Here is a 21,942-nt window from a genome sequence, read left to right as displayed (position 1 = left end):
TAGAAACATCCTTTACTATGATATTTTTAGTATTTGTACTTATCACTTTAGAGGGCTAGCACTCGACATTTGTGTATTTGTACACTCTGATCTAGTTGTTGCTCTTCCTAAGCTATTTCTTGATCATCAATATTCATATCAATTCCTCTCTCAATTGTGCCTTTCTCATTGTTATCCTCTTTATCATCCTCTACCTTGATAGATTCTTGTTCATCATCTTTGGCTATGGCTAGTCCACGTATAATCTTCCACATTTGTTTGGACTTTTGGACAACATCCTCTATGTTGTTCTATAATATGCTAAATGCCCTCTACTTTGGTACAAATATGATATCATATTTCTTAATGGCTTTAGACATTTGTGCCTCACTAAGTTCTGGCATAACTTGAGCGAGGGTTGTCTCCCTAATTTGCTTCTTTGAGTCTAAATAATAGTGTCATTTCTGCTCAACTCCATCATATAAGCTCTTAGGTATGGAGTTGGAAATTTCTAGAGGAGCTTTCTTGAAAGTAGTTTTCATAGCATATATTGCCTCCTCTACTTGATTCTTCTCAACCTTTCCAAGGTTATCGAATTCAGTGCAAGAGAAACCTGTCAAATCAACATTATTTCTAATGTTCTCACATAAGTTATCTAGATCTGAGGAGGGACTATGACTTACTACTTGAAATTGGTTGTTGTCATTAGATTTAGTCTTCTACTCATCAGATTTAGCCTAAGAAACTTACTTTCTTATTGGTCTTTTCTATCCTCCACCTTCCTGCTCGTTAGGCTTGGCCACCTCTTAACCTTCTATATAGTGACTCATGTAATAGCCCTTGTGGTAGGTGGTATTGGTTTGGGCTGACTAGGTTTTGTAACCTTCTTTGGTTTTTTCACTACTTGTGTATTTTCCTTTCTTTTCTTAACAAAAAGGGGCCTCCGAGTTGCTTTCAAACCCCTTTCAAAGTTAAGTAATCTTGTCCCGCAGCTCAAGGACTCCAAAGACTCATTTCTTGACTCAGGAGTCTACAAGATTGTGTGCTCATGTGGCACCCCCTACATTGGAGAAACTGGTCGTTCTTTTCGGACCAGGATACGTGAGCACGGGGCAGACATCTTGCATGATAGGGTCCAAAAATCGGCCTTAGCAGAGCACTCTGTCACCACCAAACATCACATTTGTTTGGAGCAAGCGCAAATCCTTTGCAAAGAGAGCAATTATTTCAAGAGAAAGCTCAAAGAAGCCATTGAAATTAGCCACCACCCCCTCAACCTTAATAGAGATGATGGGTGGTCCTTGAACCCCTCGTGGCAACCTTTGCTTCGCTCGCTCGATTGCCGGCAACAGCATGGATAGCCCCCCCTCCCCTGTCTGTGGTTTGGTGTCCTGGTACGTTGGCTCTTCTTTGTCTTGTTTTTTCTTTGTTTTTTCTACTTCCTTTCTGTCCTCTTCTTTTCGGTCTCTTGGTTGTTTCTTTTCGCGTGCGGCTTGCTTCTCTTTATGTTGTTGGTCTTCTAATTTTATTATTTTTCTAATTTTTTAATTTTATCAATTTATTCATTATTTTTAATATTTTGTATTTTTATGGTTTTTTATGTTCTTATTTTTTGCTTTCATTTACTTTGTCTCGTGTTTCGAGTTGGTCTCGGGTTCTTTTGCGATCTCTCCTTTATAATTATATATATTTATACATTTGGTTCTTTTATTTTTATTTTTATTTTTAGATTGATTTAATTTATTTTTCAATTATTTATGTTTATTTTTATTTTTAATATTTTTAATCTTTTAATTCTCTCTTAAAAATTATTGCTATAGATTCATAAATTAAAGAGTTATTTCTCTACTCTTCCCTCTTTCTTGTGTTTCTTCTATCTTGTTGTTTTTTCTTCTCTTGTCCCCCCACTTTTTAAAAAATTCTTTCTCTTCATTTCTTTCTTTCTCTGCCTCGTGTTGTGTGCTCCTCCCCCTCTCTTCTTTCTTTTTATTCTGCTGGGCTTGGCTAGTCTGCATACTTTTTTACTTCCTTCTCTCATCCTGATGATGGATCACAGAGTGTGATCCGAAACGTTGATGATAAAAAAACTTACACAATCGAATCCAGAAGCAACATCATCATTAACAATGGATTGTGGAAACTTGATATTATTAATTAAGTACAATGAAGTTAGATAGAAAGAAAATATAAAGATTTGGCTCTATAAGTGTGAGCTCTTAAGCTCGCTACCTATAATTTTAATGTGTGTGTGTGTGTACATACATACATACATACATATATATGTATGTATGTATGTATGTAGGTATATGTATATATATGTTTATATATATATATATATATATATATATATATATATATATATATATATATATATATATATATATAAGTATATATATATATGTATATATATACATACACACACACACACACACACACACACACACACACACACAAATATATATGTATATATATATATATATATACATATATATCTGTGTGTGTGTGTGTGTGTGTGTGTGTGTGTGTGTGTGTGTATGTATGAAAATGTGGCTTATACTAACACACACACTTCAACATGGTCTTTATTTGCGGATTCATCCTATAATGAACATTAGATTGTTCATTTAAAAATCAGTCGGCAAGGCAACCTATTGCCTTCTATCTAAAGGGATTTTCCTATTTAATATCTTTAGATTTGAGATATATGCAACTAGACCCTCTAAGAACAAAGGATTTAAGAAATAAAATTAATCTATATGATTGTGCAGATTAATCTAGAATGAGAAATACATTCTAATCTATGAACAATTGAAACAAAACTAAATTAACTTATGCATAATTAAGCTAAATGAATTTAAACTAAGAATGCAAGATGTATGCAAAAATGTGAGCAAATGTGAGTATGAATTTCAACAGAAATTCGATGCAAATTCCAATTCATCCTTTCAAAATGAAGAGATGAGGGTCTCTTAAATAGATTTTCCTAGAATCCATCAATGATTGAGATTGATTCCAATCAACAGTCAGGATTAAAGGTGAAGTTCAGTCATAAAAGAAGATTCCCAAATTAAAGGGAGTTAAGTAACTCAGATCTGAGTGTAAGAGTTAGTCAACTCAGATAGACTTTAGTGTAAATGCAAGTGATCTGGGTCATTTCTAATTTGATCAGCAGTGAATTGGGAATTTCCCTTTTTTGAACTGAAGAGAGATTTTGGAGAGATATTTAATTTAATAAAATGAGATATGCTCTCATAATTACCTTTTCTTATTAATTAAATAATTCTATTTAATTAATTAGAGACACTTTTCTTATTTAATTAAATAACTTCATTTAATTAATTAGGAATGGCTTCCCATTTAATTAAATAATTTTGCTTAATTAATTATAAGTAGCTTCTCCGTTTAATTAAATAATTTTGTTTAATTAATTGAAATAGGCATATTTATTAAATTAAATAAATTTAATTCCATAGTACATTAGCCTTAGGACATAATTTAATTTAATTAAAGTGTAAATACTTTAAATCAAATTAAATCGTAATTAGTAGGTTTAATGTGACTAATACGAGTCAATACTTTAGGAATCAAATAAAGAGTATGATGAATGCAGATTTAGGTTTTCCACATTTGACAATTAAGTCAAGTAGCGAGTAGCAAAATAAGAATTGCCTAGTGACATAGGACTTTGGGTTAATCAGAAATAGACTAGAATTCGTTGAGATAGAAATGAGCCAATTTTGGGGTATTACAATATACATACATACATACATACATGTATGTATGTATGTATGTATGTATATGTATGCATATATACACATATGTATATATGTATATACATATACATATATATACGTATACATATATATATACATATGTATATGTGTATATATGTATATATACATATATACACATATACATATATATATATATTTATATATGTATATGTATGTATATATATGTATATATATACATATATATATACATATACACATATATATGTATGTATGTATATATATATATGTATATATATATACATATATATATATAAATATATATATATATGTATAAATATACATATATATATACATACATACATATATATGTGTATATATATATGTGTGTCTGTATATATACGTACATACACACACACACACACACACATGTTAGTATACATTACTTTTAGAATTTTTTCTTTAACTTCGACATTAATCTTTTCTATGTTTCAATTATATCTCAAGAAACAAATTTCTTAATATTTCCTTTGAATTGCAATATTTAGATAATCTTTCTATTAGATCTACAATAAAAAAAAACTAATCACAACTCAATGTTCATTTTCTTCCACAACGTATTTTTCATAGGCAATATACTATTCAATTTGTTCTATTTTGACTTAGTTTCCATCAATTAAAAAATACTATTTTTTTGTCATTGAAAAATTTATAAAGTTTTGTTATTTATTTACAAATTTTACATATTATAAAATTATATCTCTCAAATTTGATTGGTTCATTTCAATTGGTGTTATAAGATCTTTTTTATGAGAGGCTTCCTCCATCTTGCTTTTTTTTCGACGAGATTTTTGGGGCGAACATTAGTTTAGATATTTATTTGCTACTAACAATTATTTAGTGTGTTGTATACATTTGATAAATACAAAAGTCTATAAATATAAAATTATAAAATAATAGTTATAATCAATAATGTTAAAGCATATTTTAAAATTTTGGGGAGTTAAATTGGTAATAATAAATTTACTATTATTAATTTTTTAGGGGTGAACTAACATTTAAATTAAATATGAAATTTCAAAAACGTGTCATAACCAAATTTGGTAAATCATCTTTTAATTTAATTTTAAAATTAAAATTAAAATATATAATATTTATTTTTCATGAAAAAAATTATTTGAATCATGATATAGAATTTATTTGAAAAAAATTTAAAAATTTAAATTCTTATTTCCACTTTTATTAATATAATTATATTATTATACTATATTGAGAAGCACAAATCAGTTTAGTTTTCCTTGACCCATCTATTTAATATATTTAAATTTTCTTTTTATAAGAATAATATGATTAAGATATAATATTGTAACAAATGTAATAAAGGAGAAGAGAAGCTTAGGGAAATTTGTAGATATGGATGATGACCTTATGCAAATTAAGTCCTCCATGATAGAGGAGAATGCTAGGAATCTGTTGGTGTGGTATATGCTAAAGGAAGGTGGCTTCATTCCATTTATGGAGGCGCTAAATGGACACAATGAAAACTACTTTTTATAGTTTCTTAATTCCTGGGAGGACTGAAGAGTAATGATAAATATAATCTCATTCCACATCTCTGAGGAAGTCATCAACAGGTTTGGCAATGAAGGGAACAAAATGGCAAAAGCTAACTAGGGTGGCTGACAAAGTGAGTCTTTAGTGCTTCTTTTTCGAGGGGGAGGAACCAATTCAGCACAGAGGAGGGTTTATGTAGGGGAAGCTCCCTAAGCCATGGAGCAAGGTTTGTTTGATGCTAATAAAGTACCTAACCCTAGAAGGGGGATATGATGTCTATTATTACTTCCACTTTCCTCTCCTAAACCATTTTCACCACTACAATATTATTTCCATTCCATTTTTTCTAGTTGCATGGTTTAATAGATTCGGTGACTGATGTCAAGGAAAAAATGAGGAAGGGTGTTAATTTTACCATTTTACACCAAGGGTTAATGTTTCAGCTATATCATTTTCATCTTGCTCTTGTCCACCTTAGGATTGTGGAAATTGATATTCCTACCCATCCAAACCCTTGTCCCCAACTTGTTCCCCTTAAGATCATGGGCCTTAATGCCCCTACCCCACAACCTTCACTGAGCAGGTCCCCAATTGAATTGAATCCCTTGAATTGAAGCCCACCTCTTTAGGAAAGAAAGGGAGATAGGATGTAGGGAAAGAGAGGGAACTGGACGAGTTGGAGGAGGAAGGGAGAGGGGGTAGGAGGAAGTTAGGGAGGTTAGCTAAGTGTAATGCTAAGAGGAAGCTAAAAGCTAGGGTTTTGCAGAAGGAGGATTTAGATTTAGAGGACACAAGCCATCCCAAAAGAAGGATGAAGGAGAAGGCTTCGATTTTAGTTTTTATTTTTATTTTTATTTTTATTTTTTTTGGGGGGGGGGGGGGGGGAGGGGGGCGAGAATGGTGGAGGAAGAGTAGGTGTCAAAATCCTCTTGGTCTGGCTCAAGAGGAGGTATGAGGAGAAGAAAGAGGTGTCACATGTTTCAACCAACATTGGGTTGGGGTGTGTCGATTTAACACAAGACCAATTCCCTGATATGGTGGATAATGTGCCCTAACCCATTATGATTTCCTCCCCTATTAAGGTTCCTCCTAAGGATAATGCTAACCCCCCGAATGTCCAGGATGTCACTTTTCTGTAGGTGGATAGAGGTCCTAGTGACATATAGGAGGTCAATGTGGACATCAAGAAGATAACCAGTGACAAGGTGTGACAAAGAAGTCATGTGCTAGAAGAAAGGATGCATCTTTTGACAAAATTTACTGTCAAAGTGACACATGCAGTTGCCACCACAGTTCAGCTACTCAAAGATATGGAGAGAGATTTGCCAAAGGAGGACTCCAAATTACTATTTGGCTTCCTTGTGAAAGATTGGGCAAACATCCTTCTAGGGAGGAAAGAGGCTAAGAAGCCTTAATGGCTTTCTCTTTCTAGTTTCTTATGTTGTTTATTAGTTGGTTGTCGAACTTGCTTGGGTTTAAGGTTGTTATGTGTTTGTTTATATATTTACATAGCTTTTATAGTTTTAATACAAGAAATTTGTATGTCAAGCCTGTTGATACTATTTTAGTTATATTTTTGAACTATATATTTTATTTTCTAATTGGCTATTGATTGAGTGGGTTCCGCTCACACTTTTAGATTTGTTATTGAGTGAGCATTGAGCTTCAAAATAATTAACATTGAAAAGATATTGCTCAAAGTCATAATTATAACATTTGATATTGTATTAGTTATAATTAATGGATATTACTTAAAGTTATTTGATTTTTAAAAAGAAGAAATTAATGAAAAATATTATAAAAAGTATTTTGTCCTAATTGATCATGAAAATTCTATTTCTTAGTAGTAAAAGGAAATATGGTTCCATTCATGAGTGACATTTTCCCCAAGGCCAAACAAATTTGAATGGATTTATGATATCACAAAGTTTTTTGTTTGATTATATTGTACAACGTGTTCTAAACTAATTCTTATTTTAAAGAATTTCTTGTTTAATTATTTACTTTCTCTATATTTCTAGTAAACTTGATAATTTTTCTAAAGTATGAAACCAACTTTATAATTGAAATATATTATATCATATTATATTGATATTGGTTGAATCATATTGTTTAATATAATTTCAAATCTAATCACTTAAGCAGAATATGTTCTTATTATTTTGATCTTATTTTTTCCTCATCTAATAATCTTATACTTTTACTATTTTTCTCCAAAAAGAACGATTGTAGAACCCCTAAATAATCATACGTAATGTCTACTAAACATATAAATTTGTCCAAATTTACGTACTCCTATAAATTTGCTCATATATAAAGCACTTTTGAAGTGTAAACCAACCTCGTTATTATTATGAATCTTAATTTTAAATCATCTTATCAAAACCCATTTCATCTTGGAATTATCCATAGGATAACCACTAAAAAGAATAGAGCTACTGATAAACTGAAACACATGGCCAAAAAAGAAATTATTTTGATTATCCACAACTAGAAATGTATGCAATAATGGTGTTTTGCACTTAAAGTAGAAAGCTACATGACCATAGAAAAATCCATACTACAAATGACACAACCCACTCCACCTCATATTGAATAATGCAGTATTGAACTGCCACCTCGATTAAAACAACTAAATTATTGCATAAATCAGATGCAAACAAAACTAAGTTAGGTATTCATTACAACTAATGAAATGGATAATGGTAGTTTTAAAGAAACAGTTACTCTTGTTTCTCGTGGACAACCAAGGAGATGGTAGATTTGCTTCTGGACAAAAACAGACTGAGTGCTTTGATTGCAAAAGGGAATTACTAGCTCACACCACATTGTGGAGAAATATAATACACATCTAAGAAAAAAAACCCATGGAAAATGTGAGCCGTTGTAAAAAATATTTTCAACAAGACCCTGCAAGTGATCTCACATGCCACTCTTCCGGGTAGAAGATTTAAGGTCTAGATGTTGATTAATTGGTTGGTATTGTACCATTGAGACCAGTAGAGGTAGCTTAAGAAGTTGAGAATGTTGAGAATGGAGAGAATCCAGTAGAATAGATTCAGATTGTTTCCATGAAGCCAACCACCACTTTTTGTAATCTTACTTGTGACTCTGTTCATCACATTCACCACAACCATGCTGAGGAAGTAGCCAAAGGCCAAACTACACTATGAAAAAGCTGTAGCCAAGGATTTCATGCCAGAAGGAGCTTGGCTATAGAAAAAGTGCATTAAGCCCAACACGATGAAGAGATCTACAACCCCAAAGACAAAATACCAAAACCCTAACTAGAAAACACTCAACAACAGAGGATCTCTGGAATCTAACATGTTGTGCTTTTGAGCTACAACTTTTTCTTCACTTTCACTATTCCCGTAATCACCATTGACAATGCAAAGAGCAAGAGTCCTACCCCGATTCTTTGGAGATGGGCTATGCTGGTTTTTTTTCCCATGATTTTTCTAGCAAAGGGGACAAAGATTAGGTCATAGAGTGGGGTGAGAATCAACAAGATTGCAAGAGGGATTATGGCTAGAGAAGCAACAGGAATGTGAAAGCTTAGGTCATAGAGTGGGGTGAGAATCAACAAGATTGCAAGAGGGATTATGGCTAGAGAAGTAAGAGGAATGTGAAAGCTTGAGCCAATGTGGGTGTCCATGGTCATCCCTTGTTACACTAAGAATGTTTGAAGTTGGGCCAGCCATGTTGCTACAAGAATGGTGCTAACAAATATTAGGAGCATGCAAACAGAGATCTTTGCTTCTTCCACTTGTGTCATGGTGCACAATTGCCATGGGTTGTCTAGTTTCTCTGAGCTCTCCTTTACTATGGCTGCCCTATCCAAAAATATGCCATAAACAAGACAACATATAGCAAGGGAAACATATCCATATTGAGCTTTCAAGCTTGAGAACGGGAAAGGTGACTAGGATGGAAGGAAGGTATAGAGAAAGAAGTTTAGATATGCTATTGGCACCCATTATGCTCAATTCCAGGTTGCATGTCTCCTTTTGAGTTCCTTTCTCATTAAATCTTGAGTTTCTATTTAGAACTATGCATATAGATGTGAAAAGAATTAGCTGAACACTGGTAGAATTAACCTAAGTTAGTGAATGAATAAACAATGTGACATGCTATTGAAGTTTCTATTTCATTGATTCTACATACTGGATGTGGGAAAATCTATAGCTTAGTTAAGAACTTTTAAGATTCCTCATGGAACAAAGATGACCCTTACTTGAAATAAAAAGAAATAAAGTTTTTTTGTGATGATCATACTCTTGCCTCCATTGCATAAACTAAAGCTATAGCTTCAGACTCACCAAGAAAAATGACAACCTTTAGTGCATAGACTAAATTCTCTGTTAGTGATGTTGTTACAGTAGAATGTAATGTATGGTTGTATGGACTCTAGATATTGCTAGCCACCAATAAAGACAAAGAACCTTATATTAAATAGAACCATTGGTTGTTCTTCTTGATTATAGTCTGAGATTTTCTTCATATAAATAAGATAGGAGTTATGAATTATCTCTAAGTCATAGATTCTTTCAGAAATGTGTAGTTCTTTTCTACAACATAGTTTTCAAATTGAGATTCTCAGGCATTGAATAAATCTATTACACATCTTATCCTATAATGGAAAGTTACTTTCATATTTTCTTGATGGATGTTTGGTTGAATTGTAATCAGTATATGCAGACTGATGATGTTTAATGTGTTGGTTGTTATATTTTGCTACCTACCAATAATGTGATCATTAAGTTGCTTTGGGCCAAGTTTTACTACATATCAATCTTTTATGTTTGGTCAAAAGTCCACCTAGATGGAAAGTATTGTATGAGTAGACCTTTCATTTAGAGGAGAACATGTAGGACAAATTTGATTTTTATGTTATTATATAATGAGTGCACCATGAGCATTATGGATGCACAATTATATTAGGTAGTTGACTTGTTTCATATGAAATAAATAATTAATTTAAGAGGGTTGCCTACATTAGATTAGATATCTACAAAAATTTCACATATAGATAAATATGTATTGATAGCGTGGTCAGTATTTAGATTTATTGTGACATGATGAGTTATGAGTCACTAAGAGAGTGATTCTACTACCTTACTATTAAAAGGTGAAGTCATAAATTTTAAAAAGAGTTTTTCCTTAATGTGTGATATGCCTTCTGATGAACTTATGAGAAGAAACCCTTAAGCTTAATTAATTCATTTCCTAGGTACATGATTAACTTATATCATCTTGGTTTTGGTTAAAAAAATTTATGTTACTTGTCTTGCAAAGATGTGTTATCTGTATGGTTGACTTGTAGCACAATTCCATTACTTTTTGTGGTTTTACCTGTTCAGTCTCCCTCGATGTTGGGCTGGGTATCTTTCATTTCAGGAAAGATTCTAAGGAAGCTTAATAGCTTTGTGGTAGGGTGGTAAAGCACTTCTACAATATTGTCACCCTTTTATTTTTAGACAGGTTTTGGAGCTTTTGTCGAAATGGTCTACATAATTGCTACATCATGGTAATATCGAAACGAAATTATGGTTTCTTTTAGATTTGAGCATAAATGTATATGTATCATTTTTTGTTAAAATTAATGATAGTTGATCAACTAATGTTGACTAGTCAATATTCAAAAGACTTGAGTCTCGTTGAATTTTTTCGCATTTCATGGAGATTATTGATGTGGTATTGGTTTTGCATGGGCAATCTTTACATATGGTATCAGAGTTCTTGGTTCTACACTTGGGCCTTGAGTTCACTATGCTAGACACCCAACTATAAGTCAACTAGTTGACTTTATGTTGCATGAGTTGATGACATAGGTTGCATGTTGTGCCTCTTAGCTATGATTACTTTTGAGATAGAAGGAATGATGTTCCTTGTGCATGTCATGATTGTGAGTTAAAAATTGCATTCCTTTAAAGATTGTCAAAATAGAAAGTTTATGGAATGACTGATAAATTGTGTTCCTCATATGTTTATGATTATATTACTTTAAACAATGTGATGGTATAATATGTGTATTGGAGTATTAAAATTGAACTATTGAGATAGTTAAAGGATGGTTGACTTTTTCACTAGGCTATGAGAGCCTACTAAATGAAGATTTGGCTTGTGATATTAATGCAAAATATCTTTTTATTACATAAATGACATGTGATGCACATGTGGTGCAAGAATTTATTTCTATTTTATGCCAAATTCATGAGGTTCATTGATTAACCTAATATAATAAGTAGGAAGAACATGGATTTCATTTGCAAAAGTATTGCATGTTGCATTATGCATTTAGAAATGTGTGATTATCAAGATAAATTGTATATGATGCATGAGCAGTTTGGTTATGTTCTTAGTGACCCTTGGATGCAAGGTGTCATTAAACATCTACTCCCTCTTGGTGACTAGTGAGAGTCATTATGCTTTAAGTGAATTGGGTTGTCATTTTATTATGTTCGGTTTCATGAACTTGGATGTGATGAAGGACTAGCTTGAAATTTTATGTTCTTTATGACCACCAAGCCACCAATTTATAATGTGACCTATTCACTGTGATTCTTGTTCACTTTTATTTTGGTTTTATATCTTCTTTCTGGACTTTAACTTGAGAATTATGAATCTTGTTTTCAATTTCTTTGATCTTGAGGTGGCTAGGGTGTGTGCATATTTTTGATGATGTTAGTCCTCTAATTTGGAAGTGATGTCATCTATGATGTTCATTGCGGAGCATTGATAGGATGTATAAGGGAGTAGATTGTGAAGAACATGCCACTCTTATATGTGAACATATAGTCATATATGTGATAAATTAGAATTTGTTGAGCATCTTGTTATAGAGCAGTGTTGAGATGTGTACTCTCCTTCATGGTTGGATGTATTGTACCAATTATGGGAAAGATAGATGGATACTCCACATTTAGTTTCTCTATCTACCAATTTTGTAGAATGGTTACATGTTGTTCTTGCTTCTTCTACCAATAAATCTGGCTTTATAAAGTGCTTGGCCAAGCTATTTGTTTTCAAGATAATGCATATATGTATATGGTTATGCTTATTTGATTTCACTACATATGTGTAGATGTGTAGTTTATTTTTATTTCTTACTATATTCCATGATTAAGCTACTAGGGACATGGTTGCAATGGAGTGTGTTCCATAGTTGCACTGGATCCATCCAATCCATCCTATTTTAGGAAGTTAGGCTTCTCATGCCAGGGTCAAGGTATTCTTTGTGTTGGGAAGAATCCTAGGGTAAGCATTCACTCCATGGTTTCTAAGGTTAAAGTGCCTCAAATTATAATTTATGTGATGATTTAATGGCATGAAGGCCATACATCACAACACGTGCTTATATGTTGTTTAAGTACACTATAGTGACAAGATGGGCTTGAGGGCCTAAGGTCACTAAATTGATGAAAATTGGATATACTAATATTTTAGGTGATTGATGAACATACCTAGATGATTTACTTAATGGTGTTGATCATATGGTAGATGACATTGCACTTGTATGATGTGCTTATTGTTCCATGTCTGGCATGTAGATTGACATTTTCTATGATGCCCATTGAGGTATGATGCTTTAAATTATACTTCACATATTTATTAAATCATGCATTTGATGGATGGATTCCTTGGATAATATCATGTGCTACATTTGTAAATGGATAATTATTTGTTAATCCTTGATTATGGTAATGAAATAGATGTTAACTAATCAAGCTATAGGTTTTCTTATTTATGTGATTCTTGCAATTGATAATGTGGCAATTGCTTAGTAGGACATGGTTTTACATACAATAGAATAAAGTTGGACATGTAGGTCAACTTCTTCTGATATTTACATTTACGACATAGTCATGTGATGATATGTTGTGTTCGAAAATTCAATTAATAATTGGTTATAAAATGTAACTTTATTTTCATCTATCAATTTGACATGTAAGTTGGAAAGTAGAATGAAGTTGTAAAATTAATTGGAAGATATTTTATCTACTTGTCGACTCAACTAATTGTAGACGACTTTTGACTAACCTAATTTATGTGACAAGTGTATGAAAATGTGGTCTTCCTATGGAAAGGAAAAAAGTGTATTTATAGATCCCTCATTTATCTACTTTGATAACATTTTTGCATTGGTGTTATTTTTATGTGATGATTCACCATGCACGTGACTTCTATTTTATAGAGAGTTGTTGACTCATTTTATTTAGTCAACTTGGTCAATAATTTTAGGTTATTTGTTTGACTCCTATTTGTTTTAGGTTATTTTAGGTTAGGTTAATATGTTGTTCAATATAGACTTAGCCATCATGAACCCAACTTAGACCCTTTGGTCGATATGTTTGCTTGGGATTTGGTTTTATTAACTAATGATGAAGAACTTTGGGTCAATGTTGCCTGATACATTTGACAATGTGCCCTTTATATCATTTATTTATTTATCATGTTGGTTGGATAAACATTGTTAATTTGGAGCTATATGATGCATTATGATGATCAAATATTGATGAGTGCATTGATGATTTTTATGTGTGGATGTCTTTTTATTTCATGATGATTTAAACAATGATGAATTAGATGTATCATGATTACATTACTTGATTATTTTTCATGGACACTAACCTATTGATGTGGATTAGCATTCACTTAGTGAGCACCACATATTAGATGGTACATATGGTATGTATGGTTGATTATTTATGTTACTCATGCTCAAGATGTGATTAAAACATGAGTAAGAAGTTGTAAGTTTAAAGGAAAATTTTTGACTCCTAATATTTGAATTGATCTCCTTGAGATACTAATATTGTGAATGAGCTAATAGTATTGTGAGTTCGTGTGTAAAATTATGGTAGGTTGTTGAAAAGAAGTACCTACTAGTGAGGCAAAATCCACAAGTGATGCCAAAGTATGGTAAGTGCATAGGTATGTGTGTGATATTATGTGACTTTAAGGCAATATGTTACTAATTTTGAGACTTCTTGAGATAAGGAAGTATTTGATTTTATATTTTATTGGAAATTCAATTTGATTTATGATATATGATGGACTGATATTTGGTGTTGTTCCTATGAATGAATAGAGGGAACAACACATCATAAGAAAGGGGGAATATTGTTGGAGAGAGGTAGTCTAACCTTGTAAAACTATAGGATGGTAATGGAATTCACACACTCACATAGAAAAGGGTTCTCAAAATGATTATTATACTTGTTCTTACATACAATGTGTATTATTTTTTCTCTCGAATTGATTGCTTCAACCAAGTGTTTAAATTTGGTTTGAAATGACTAAATTCAAATTAATTACTTGTTTTCTCATTGATTGTATTTGTACATGTTAACCTAGTATCGAGGATGATGCATTATTAAGGGGGAAGGGATGTCACAGCCCACTCAACCTCATATCAAATAATGTGGTATTGAACTACCACCTCGATTAAAACAACTAAATTAATGCTTAAATTAGATGCAAAAAAAACTAAGTTATGTATTCATTACAACTAATGAAATGGATAATGACAACTTTGAAGAAACAATTACTCTTGTTTCTCGTGGATAGCCAAGGAGGTGACAAATTTGCATCTTGAAAAAAATGGATTGAGAGCTTTGATTGTGAAAGGGAATAACTAGCTCACACCATATCACAAAGAAATTTAATACACACATAAAAAAAAAAATGACCAAGGAAAAAGTGATCTATTGTAAATCATATTTTCAAAAAGATCCTGCAAGTGATCTCACATGCCACTCTTCTAGGTAGAAGATTTAATGTCTGGATGTTGATTAATTAGCTGGTATTATACCATCGAGACTGATAGAGGTAGTTTAAGAAGTTGAGAATTCTAAGAATGGAGAAAGTCCAGTAGAAGAGATTCAATTTTTTTTTATTTAGATTGTTTCCATGAAGCTAACCCCCACTTTCTGTAACCTTACTTGTGACTCTATTCACAACATTCACCACAATTGTGCTGAGGAAGTAGCCAAAGGCCAAACTACACTATGAAAAAGATGTAGCCAAGGATTTCATGCTGAAAGGAGATTGGCTATAGAAAAAGTGCATTAAGCCCACCATGATGAAGAGATCTACAACCCCAAAGACAAAATACTGAAACCCTAACTAGAAAACACTCAATGATAGAGGATCTCTAGAATCTAACATGTTCTTTTGAGCTATATCTTTTCTCTTTGCTTCCACAATTCTAATAATCACAATTAATAATATAGAGAGCAAGAGTCTTACCCTGATTCCTTGGAGATGGATTATGTCAATTTCTTTTCTTGTGATTCATCTAGCAAAGGGGATGAAGATTAGGTCATAGTGTGGGGTGAGAATCAATAAGATTGCAAGAGGGATTATGGCCAAAAAAGCAAGAGGAACGTGAAAGGGTGAGCCTATGTGGGTGTCCATGGTCATCTATTGTTGCACTAAGAATGTTAGAAGTTAGGCTAGCCATGTCACTACCAGAATGGTGCTCGCAAATATTGGGAGCATGCGGATCAAGATCAGTGCACAGTTTCCATGGGTTGTCTAGTTTTTCTGAGCTCTCCTTCACTATGGCCACCCTCTCTAGAAATCTACCATAAACATGACACCATTTAGCAAGGGAAACATATCCATATTCATATTTCAAGCTTGAGAAGGGGAAAGGTGACTAGGATGGAAGGAAGGTATAGAGAAAGAAGTTCAAATATGTTGATGGCACCCATTATGCCCAATTCCAGGTTTCATGTCTCCTTTTGAGTTCCTTTCTCATTAAATCTTGAATTTCTATTTAGAGCTACGTCTATAGATATGAAAAGAGTTAGTTAAACACTAGTAGAATTAACCTAAGTTAGTGAATGAATAAAAAATGGGGCATGCTATTGAACATTCTATTTCATTGATTCTATATATTGGACATGGGAAAATCTATAGCTTAGTTAAAAATTTTAAGATTCTCCATCAAACAAGGATGAACCTTAAACTAAAAAGAAAAAAAGTGTTGTTGTGATGATTATACTCTTGCTTCCATTTCTTAAACTAAGCTATAGCTTCAGACTCACCAAGAAAAATGACAAACTTCAGTGCATAGACTAAATTCTCTACTGGTGATGTTGTTATAGTAGAATGTAATGTATGGTTGTATGGAATCTAGATATTTCTAGCCACCAATAAAAATAAAGAAACTTATATTAAATAGAACCATTGATTGTTCTTCTTGATGAATATTATAGTTTGAGATTTTCTTCATATAAATAACATGGGAGTTAGGAACTATCTCCAAGCCATAGATTTTTTTGAAATGTGTAGTTACTTTCTACAACATGGTTTTTAAATTAAGATTCTTAGACATTGAATAAATCTATTACACATCTTATCCTATAATGGAAAGTTATTTTCATATTTTTGTCATGGATGTTTGGCCGAATTTTAATTAGTATATGCACACTGATGATGTTTTATGTGTTGGTTGTTATATTTTGCTACTTACCAATAATGTGGTTGTTAAGATGCTTTGGGCAAGGTTTTATTGCATATATATTTTTTATGTTTGGCCAAAAGTCCACCTAGATGGAAAGTATTGTATGAGTAGACATTTCATTTAGAGGAGAACATGCATGACAAATTTAATTTTTATTTTATTATATAATGAGCCCACCTTAAGCATTATGGATGCACAATTATATTAGGTAGTTGACTTGTTTCATATGAAATAATTAATTAATTTAAGAGTGTTGCCTACATTGGATTAGATATCTACAAAAATTGTACATAGATATAACTATGTATTGAAGCATGGTCAGTATTTAGATTTATTGTGACATGATGAGTTATGAGTCACTAAGAGAGTGATTGTACTACCTTACTATTATGAGGTGAAGTCCTAAATTTTTGGAAAGAGTTTTTCCTTAATGTGTGATATGCCTTCTGATAAACTCATGAGAAGAAACCTTTGAGCTTAATTAATTCATTTCTTAGGTAAATGTTTAACTTATATCATCTTGGTTTTGGCTACAAAAAATTATGTTTCTTGTCTTGAAAAGATGTGTTATTTGTATAGTTGACTTGTACCACAATTCCATTACTTCTCTTGGTTTTACCTATTTAGTCTCCCTCGATGTTGGACTGGGTATCTTTAATGTCAAGAAAGATTTTGAGGAAGCTTAACAACTTTGTGGTAGGGTGGTAAAGCACTCCTACAAAATTCTTACCCTTTTTTTTTTAGATAGGTTCTAGAGCTTCTGTCAAAATGGTTTACATAATCAGTACATCATGGTAATCTAGTAATGAAATTATGGTTTCTTTTAGATTTGAGCATAAATGTATATGTATCATTTTTCATTAAAATTAATGATAGTTGATATACTAATGTTGACTAGTCAATATTCAAAAGACTTGAATCTCGTTGAATTTTTCCACATTTCACGGAGATTTCTAATGTGGCATTGGTTTTGCAAGTGTAGTCTTTACAACAAGCATCCCAAGGAACTTTCAATTCCCTTAAGTAAAAAAGTCACACAAGTATAACAAAACATAAAATGCAACTACAATTTATTATTAAAGACTATATATATCTTGTTGGTCAAAAGAATAGTCTTTACAATTAAGTGTCAACACACTTAACTATTTTCACCATACATGCCAAGTACACAATAGTTGCGGAGATAGAATTTAAATAGGTGTCGAGTCATAGAAGCTGCCAAGAAAGTCAAAACATAGTATGTGTCGAGTGATCCAGGAAATGTTCATGTGCCAAGTAATCAAGAAATGTTCAGATGCCAAGCCATATAGAACATACATGTGCCAAGCAATACAATGTTTAATAGGTGTTGAGCAAACCAGGAAAGTAATAGATGCCGAGCAATCCAAAAATCAATTCATGTCAAGCATCAGTAATGTAATGAGTACCAAGTAACTCGAGATTAGCATAAGAGTTTATGCTTGCGCAAACTAAGATGTAAACCATTTTTGGAGCCAACTAAGAGAGATTTTGAAGGAGAAGGATAAGGACAAATCATTCACATTCCCTATACAATCTGCATACAACCAATCAGAAAAATAGATAAGGCATGCAACCAATGAAGAAAATCCAAGGATTTGAGCAAGAATTTGAGATTCAATATGGATCATAGATCCATACCTAAACCTAAGTCTTCACATTCTTTATAAGGAGAATGAATGTACCATTGCAAGTGTGGAAGAGAATAGTATAAGGGGAGATTATAGTGAAATTTCAGTATGAAAGAGGAAAGACTTAGTGGAATAGAGCAACAATTTCATATCTAGTTGATCAAAACAACACAAGGGACACATATAGAGATAAGATCAAGAAAGGATCAGAATGAGAAGAGCAGATCTATTACCTGAACCCAATAATTTGAGATTGCATTCAATCAGGTCAAATGTTCTAATACTCTCTCACAGTTGTATTAGAGGTTGAAATCCTATGTTGATAGGTTATCTTAACAACTAGGTAGGAGAACCTTTGGAAAAGGTTATGAAAATTCTATGTATTAGGTGGGTTTAACAACCTATTGTAAATCCTTTAACAGGGTGACACTTCATGTAAGTGTTTGTAAATCCTCTAACTAGGTCACTATTGACATAGTGCAAAGCCTTTAACAAGGAAAGCCTTTCATAGGGAAAACTATCAGAAGTGGTTGAATATTGATTGATATAGTGATTTTGTGGGTGTCATCCCCACCCTAGTTTTACCTTCTTATTCCTAGAGGGTTTTTGGGTTATCAAATCTTTGAGTTATGTGTTGATGGATGCTTTCATTTCATGTTTGCTTATATGTTTACATGCATGCAACTTGCTTTCAATTATGTGTTAATAAGGGTTTGAAAGGATAAAGATTGGTTACTTCTGATTCACCCCCCCCCCCCCCCCCCCCCCCCCCCCCCCCCTCAAAAGTACTCTTCCGATTTTGAACACTCCAATAATTGGTATCAGAGCATTGGTTCTCACAAGGAGAAGCCTAATAGCTTGGAGAAAAAGGTTAGAAGATGGAAGCCTTCAAACCTGGGAAGATCATTGATAATCAAGTGATTGATATGCAACTAGCTCTACACAAAGTAGAGGAAGCCAGGGAGGAACTGAGAAATTACTTGAAAAGAAGAAAGGAGATAGCCATAGCTGAAAATGACATACACTACAAGGAGATTGACACCTCACAAGTGTTTTCCAATGGAGATTCCAAGGAATTTGATGCAACAATAGTAGAACTAATGGAGAAAAATAGAGCACAAGCTGAAGAAATCATACTACTCAAGCTTGAACAAGAATCACAAGCCATAATACTTTGTGAAGTGACTGAACAAAAGAAAAGAGCTATTGAAGACAAGGCCATGATAGAATATGACAAGAGAAATCTCATCAATAGGCTAGAAGAGAAGACAATTGAATTTGAAAAGATTTAAAACATGTAGTTGGACATCTTAAGCTAGATGATGAATGCTCATCATGAGCTAAACATGAAGGACATTGAGATCTCCACCTTGAAGATGTAGAATGAACAATTGTAGAATGAATTAAAGAGAGAAAAGGAAGTAGCAAAAAGTTACAAAAAACCCAATGAGGCCATCAACTACTTTGAGCAATTGTTGAAATCACCAAGGGCTAGTAATGATACTTTAGGATTTGGCTACATCAACACTGAACAAGGAGAATCATCCAAGGCTACAGAAGAAAGAAGAAACAAAGGTAAGAACACTAAACCTACTTTTCATTTCTATGGTAAAAAGGGACATACCTTTAATGTGTGTAGAAGCAAGAATAGTCATCAACATGATAAGCCTACAAACTTTTGCCACAAATGCAAAAAGCAAGGACATTCAACACAAGACTTCAGAACCAAGATTTGAGGGTCACTGCTACAAGTGCAAAAAGTATAGACTTAGAGCATTTGAATGCAAATAAAAGCCTAGTTGGACACCTAATCAGCCTGCTAGAGGAATCAATCATGTGCATCACCACAATTGGGATTACAATACCAGGTATAGCTATCACTATTGTCAAGAGTATAGACACATTCTTTAAAATTGCATAACGAAACATTTCAAGGGAAGTTACAATAGGTGGCTAAACCAAACTACATATTTTAGTTGCTTGAAGATTGGTCATATCAGCAGAAATTGTCCTACAAAGTCAAAAGCACCAAAAGCTCAAGTCAACAAAGGAAAAGAGAAGATTGATGTTGAACAAATAAGAGGACAAATGAACAAGACATGAAAGAAGAAAGGTGAATGCATCACATCAAATGAAGAGATTACTTCACCCAAGAGGTCAAGTGATCACACCTCATCCAATTAAGCACAAGAAAGATACATGTAGCTGATACATATAAAGATGTATGATACATCAGCCCAAGAAAACATAGAAGTACTGCAAAGAAGACATATGCATGAGAAAGGATGCCTAGTTAAAATTTAGAAGATGATGTTGAGCTACCTTTGACTACCGAGTGAAACCATAGTATATGTTGAGTTGAATAGTTTTAGTGGATGCCAAGCAAGAAATGTTAGTGGTTGCTGAGCAATTGAAAAGTTCAATTGATGATGAGTGAAATAAGACAATAGATGCCAAGTAGATGAACTTTAGTGGAAGTCGATCTAATAAAATCTTTGGAAGCTGAGTGTATAGCTGCAATCACAAGTGCAATAAATGCTAGGTTTTTGAGCCTAATAAAAGTGAAAATTGCTCATTTTTTAATCATTCAAATACAAAGTGAAGTCAAGCAAAGCAAAGAGGTGATTCTATAGTGATCAAACAATGATTTCCAACAATTTCAACCACGATTCAACTTGATTTCATCGATTCAAATGTATTTCATTCAAGTGTCGAGCTACATAGAGTTTGAAAGTTTATTTAATTTTAAACCCTAGTTCAGAAAATAATGGCATCTGGATCAAAATCTACCAAAGGAAAGGAAAGTCATGAAATTTAGCTAGTTAGCAATGAAGTCAAATAGCCAGAGTTTAGACCCATCCTGAAGTCACTTATAAGAATGATCTCATTGGTGCTCTATCTGTAATTAATGGCATTTGGGTCAAAATCTGCCAAAGGAAAGGAAAGTCATGAAATTTAGCTAGTCAACAATGAAGTCAAATAGCCAAAGTTTAGACCCATCCTGAAGTCACTTATAAGAATGATCCCATTGGTGCCCTATCTATAATTCTTGATAAAGTTGTTATGGTTCAAGATGTTCAAAAGTGTTATAACTATAAAGTTGGAGCCATATTAGATTTGGAGATTTTTAATGCATTTGATAAACTGTGTGAAAATGGAAAACTTAAAGATAAATTCTCCATAGTTGAGAAGAAGGGTCTGACTAAAGCCCTAGTTTTCCCTATTGTTTTCAAAATGGAATGGATATGCAAAGTGTTGAGCAGAATCCATGATGGAGCCTTTTGGCTAGAAATAGGGCCAGTGAAGTATACAAAGAAAACTGTACATAGGGTTACTGGTATTCCAACCCTAGGTCAGCCAAAAACCCTAAGTGTAATACCCCAAAATTGGCTCATTGCCATTATACCAATTTTGGTCTATTCTTGATAATTTCAAAGTCCTATTCTAATAGGCAATTCTCATTCTGCTATTCACTACTTGACTTAACTGTCAGATGCAAAAAAACCTAAATCTACATTCATCATGCTTATTATTTAATTCCTATAGTATTTAC

The sequence above is a fragment of the Cupressus sempervirens genome, chromosome 5, assembly GCF_028749045.1.
Source record: "Cupressus sempervirens isolate cs-2001-9-10 chromosome 5, ASM2874904v1, whole genome shotgun sequence".
NCBI lineage: Eukaryota > Viridiplantae > Streptophyta > Pinopsida > Cupressales > Cupressaceae > Cupressus > Cupressus sempervirens.
This window is presented reverse-complemented; position numbering follows the sequence as displayed.